Source organism: Pinus tabuliformis, chromosome 2_2 (genome assembly GCF_031772625.1).
Source record: "Pinus tabuliformis cultivar Carrire ecotype Pingquan chromosome 2_2, CPIR1, whole genome shotgun sequence".
Lineage (NCBI taxonomy): Eukaryota > Viridiplantae > Streptophyta > Pinopsida > Pinales > Pinaceae > Pinus > Pinus tabuliformis.
In genome coordinates, this window is record NC_142300.1 from 445,212,498 (window position 1) to 445,218,070 (window position 5,573).

At 32.9% G+C, this 5,573-nt stretch overlaps 1 pseudogene; it reads right to left on the minus strand.

Moving 5' to 3' along the window:
• Positions 1-377: 377 nt before the first annotated feature.
• Positions 378-1,066, minus strand: LOC149193179 (uncharacterized; annotated as a pseudogene).
• Between the last annotated feature and the right edge of the window lie 4,507 nt (positions 1,067-5,573).

The window sequence follows — 5,573 nt, forward strand, 5'->3', positions numbered from 1 at the left end:
AAGTTAATGAAACATTTACAAAAGCAAAAAAAAACAAAAAAAAAAAACAAAAAAGAAAAAAAAAAGATATACATAAAAGAAAAACATAACAAGAGAAATATATATACAAGCAAATTTAAAAAAAAAATTCCTATAACATAAATGTACAATCTAAAACATAACATACCAAAAAAAAAAAAATTATACATTATACATTAAAACACATTAAAAAATGTAACATATAACATAAATATCATATAACATTCTTAAAAAAAATAAAAAAAAATACAATGTAACAAAAAAAAATACAACACAACAATGTAATCAAAAGAAAACGAAATTGCCATGAAACTGTTTTATCAAAGTCATAGTGGACAATTTTCACTCCCAAGTTAAAACTAACGTGGAAGTGATTGGCATAAAGTCTGACAAGGCCAATGGCTCTCCAAATCTCTAGAATTTATCCTTCCTGGGATGCAACCGATTGTTGTTCCAAATGGCAGCTAAGCAATTGCGACATGTCTCCCTAGAGATACCATTGCCATAGTTGAGCTAGCCTTGTATGTAGTCAGTTTGTGCTTAGAATTCAACATCAACTTCTTAATATTGCTAGCCACCACCGTTGCATGCCTCTTAGCAAGGAAGCCTTGCTTGATTTCGTTAACGTCCACAATATCTCCAATTGTAAAGATGTTGGTTTCCCCTCTTAATCGCAGACAATCATCAACTTTCAGGGATCCATCCTTATCAACAGAGTCTTTGAAAATGGATTCCTGAAGCCAAGAGGAGGCAACACGGTTTCCCACACACACGAAATGACAATCTGTAGAGATAGTCATTCCACTTGATGTGGTATATGTGTTGTTTGATTCCGAGAGGCTTTACAAATCAATGTGTTCATTCAGGTGCACCTCAATATTTTTGGAAACTAACCAATCCAAATCTTTTTGTGAAGCCTTTTCTCCAAGAAATTTTATAATTTTGTGACTGCATGTATGATAATTACCTTCTTATATTGGAAATCTACTTTGATTTTTACAGCTAACTCAACAATCTCGATCCTCGCTATACTTGACAACAAAACCATGATGTGTATCAAGAATTGAGCCACTAACATCTGAGCATCTCCATGGTGGATCTACCTCCTGTAGATCAGGGAGATTAGATCAAGGCCGCAACTGCCTCTGTTCATTAATTGCAAATTATTTTTTCTCACGCAATTTTCCAAGTAAGGCTCCAGAGAACCTCGAATTCCTCCCAATTGGTTACAATTTGAGAAAATTGCTCCTCGGTTTTATTACTGACCCCGTTCTGAGAAAAACCCACGTTTTAGTTTTTCAAAATTCGTTTTAATTGGGCTACAAATCATGTTTTAAAATGGAAGTTTTTAAGCTGCTATGCATTTCTAGCAAATGTCCAGGTCACTGCTAGGTCTTGAAATTAAATAATGGTTGTTGCTTCTCCTACCAATCTCACGCTGCTCTGAAGCACAAATCTCGGCTACCATTTTCCAAGTATTCAATCTTAGCATCAAAATCTCTCTCTTTTACCTCAAACTCCTTTGTAACAGTTTCCAATTCACCCTCAATAAACCACAGTTTCTCATGGAGTTCAGCCACCTCTTTTGAATCCTGAGAAGGTGATGTGTGTTCCACTTTACTCATTGACATTCCAAAATATTTTTGCTCAGCCTTGGATAAAGCATCTGCCTTTAGTTGTAGCTCTTCCTCAAGTAATTTTACTTTGCTTTGAGACTCCTCTTTGGTGTGAACGTCTAGACCAGCTAGCTCGTATGATACAGTTCAGAACACATGCAAAAAAATATTAGAATTTAGAACTGTTTTTGAGCTATGTTGCACAAACCGCAACCTCTTCGAGCAGGATTTTATTTTTTTATTTTTTATTATGATGGATTTTTGAATTTTGTATTCCAAGCTAACGCAGTCATTTTTTCTTTGCAGGTCGCATGAGAGCCAGTTATCAATTTGTCGATTTGTCAATTCTCTCTCAAAAGAAAGAAAATTTGTTAATTTTTATTAAAAAAAATACATTTTCCTTATTCAAAAACATGAAGATTTTTTTTTATGTTATTATTATTATTATTATTTATTATTATTATTAAAAATCTAACATGATTTTTTTTTTAATTATTTAAAATCAAAACATGAATTTTTTTATTGAAAATATTTATGATGTTAATGAAAAAAATATAAGAAAATAAATAAAAATCTAAATATTTTAAAGTCTAAAAATGCAATTTCAAGAACTCAAAAAATCTAATCAAGATTGGTTTTATTTCATAGTTTATCCTACTTGAAAGAATATTTTTTTCTCAATTTTTAAGTATATGAATGTTTCCAATGGAACCATTTACGGATTAAACTTTCTAAAATGTTCATATCCAAATTTCCAAAATATACCTGATTGTGTATGAGGACATGAGAAGTCATTTTGACCTTTAGATTTGCCGCAAAGATCTCTTGAAGAACGGATGAATGTCATGGCGCAATCGCGTTTTGATACCATTCCTCAATGTAGTCCTTGTTCTCCAAAGAATGTTTAATCTGCATTCTAGATCCTTTGTCCATAAATGGTTAATATCAATTTTTTTTATATATTTATAAAAATGATATGTAGCTAAATGATTTATGCATCTACATGCTTTAATCATGCATCTAGGAAAAAAATGAAAAAATATGAACTCTAGACTGAAAGCTAGTTCCTATGCACACTTCCCCGGCAATGGTGCCAAAATGTTGAGACAAATTAATTACCTATCATTTAATTGTCAGCTTGAGGGTTTCGTAAAACTTGCAAAGCGTGCATGCACTGTATATGCTAGAAATTAACTTTCAATTTAGATCAATCTGACTACGAAACCAAATAATGAAAAACCAAATTCACCTATTCTAATTCAACAATCAATTCAAAAGAAATTATAGTACAATTACAATATAGCGTGCGGAATTTAAATCTTAATCTTTAACTCTTGCGGGAATTGAAAAGCACACCACTCTTTCAGAAATGAAAGCAAAAAAAATCATTCTTAACCTTTCACACATGAAACGATATGAAAGCAAATAAAAACAATTGCTCTTAACTTCTAGGTAGAAAGCAAATAAAAACAATCACTCTTAACCTCTAGGTAGAAAGCAAATAAAAACAATCACTCTTAACCTCTCACACAGAAAAAGATATGAAAGCAAATAAAAACAAATGCTCTTAACTTCCAGGTAGAAAGCAAATAAAAACAATCACTCTTAACCTCTCAGATGGGAAAAGATATGAAATAAATAAATCTTAATCTATGAAAGCAATAAATCTTAAAAAAACAATAAATCTCACACATTGTAGGTGGCCAATCCAAAAGTATGAGAGATGGAAAGCTGAGAGGCTCCAAATGCAAGCATAACCAAATCAAGGTGAACATCACTCATGAGCATGGTGCCAAATCCAAATTCTATATTAAAAACATGAGCATTTGCCCAACTTTACGCATGCCGTTCAAAGGAAAAGGCTCTCCTATTTATACAAAAACATAAGAAGCTACCTCATTAATGGAGGTCCATTATTCTCTCCCTAGATCCCTAGAAAATCTCATAGAGTTACAACTCAAATAGGTAGTGATGACACACATATCCTCTTTGACCTTTATCCAAATCTTCTTCCATATCTTGAAGATAATTCGAATTTGAGTATTGGAGGCCACATAAGAGTGCCTTGGAAGCTTCCAAATGACCTACACATGTCATGAAACTCAAGCCACTTTTAAATATTAGCAAGTATGTGTCATTTTTCTAAAATTTAACTATTTAATTCACTTATAATACTAGAAATCATTAACTTTTGGAAAACACAAAGGTAACCTATATAATTATGAAAATGGAGGCTAATGAAAGGTTATATGGTCATGGAGTTGTGACATGTGAGTGAAATGGTGTTGATAATGGTGAAAGTGGATGATATTTTGAATACTTTTTGGAGACTCTACACCACCCTCATCAATGATAACATGGTGAAAATGTATTGTAACATATGATGATATAAACCAGTTGTTCTTGATCTAGACTTGTCCCAAGGTAAAGCACTTTGTTTATCAACCATTACTTCTGGATTTTTACTTTAGGGGGTAATTTGTTACTGGATGTTATTACCAAAAAATTGATCATCTAGCCTACTTTACTAGATGGATCGAAGTAGACCATGTAAAGTCAATTTTACCATAATAAAATTTCTTTCACTGTGAAAAATTACATAATAAACTACCTATGTTAAGTAATTTATAGTTAAACCCATGAAGAATAATTAAATAAATTACTTCTTCATGGGTTTAACTATAAATTACTTAACAATGGTGGTTTATTAGGTAATTTCTCTCAGTGAAAGCAATTTTTACTATGGTAAAAATGGCTTTATATGGTGTACTTCAATCCATCTAGTAAATTAGGCTAGATGATCAATTTTTTGGTGATAACACTAGCCATTTTGTCACATCAGCACAATAGGCCTTCAAATTGAATCAATCAACATCTTAGAACACTTTTTCATAACCCTTTTCATAAAGCCCTAAGCATCACTTCTACAAAAAGTCTTGAGTTTTTGGGAAAAATTGTACAAAAAAAATTGTTTTTAGCCCCTTGCCTCCTTAGTAACCTACGTTCATCACATGTTCCATGCTCGTCCACCTGCGATGGTAAGCACATGTTTCTCCCTTATGGAGATGCACTAATTTAGAAATTCGGGAAAAATAAAAATTATTTATGAAGCTTCCTCTTCCAAAAGATTCCAAGATAGTTTTAACCATTTACCATGGATAAAGAATTCGAATCTTACTTGGAGACCTCATCTCTTATTACTTCAGCTCATAGTCCCATCATAAGTTGGTCTCAAGCCTAGATTGGTAATTAGATAATAATTCCTAAACTACCATACTCCTCCTATAAATTTACTTCCTCCCATGAGGTCTAGGTTGGCCTTTGGAGTTTGATAACACCCTGATGTTGCTAATTTGAGCCTAAAGGAGTCACCATATTCATGCATTAGGGTTGACGTTGAGGTGTGCTTTGTGCCAAGGAAGGACAATTCAACTTGGCGAGACATCTACAAAGTTAGCTACTATTTATGGTTGTAAACTCTCTCCTATATTTTTCAATACAAAGAGTATCTTGTTTTCCTATATTTTGTGTGTTATGTTTTCACTCATGTATTTCAATTCCATGTTGATTCATTGAACATATATTTTAGATTATGGTATGTGGATGTTATGGATCCTTTTCTTGTTTTGGTCATGTGTGCATGTTCTAATCATAGCACTTGGAGCTATAATTGGAGCTTACAAGTGAGGGGGAAAGGAAATCTTTCTTTTGGTTCCACGTAGGTTTTGTTAAACACATACATGGCAGCAACAGAGTATGAATGATAACCATGAGATTACGTCTATTATTGACAATGATATACATTTATAATACATGAAGTGACCCTTGGATTATTCCAAGTGGTCTCTTGAACTCCCTTTGGTTGTTCAGCTTCCACACCAACCCTTAGAGGATTAGGTGTCCAACATTCCCCCCTTAATCCGAAGGGGTATGTACGTG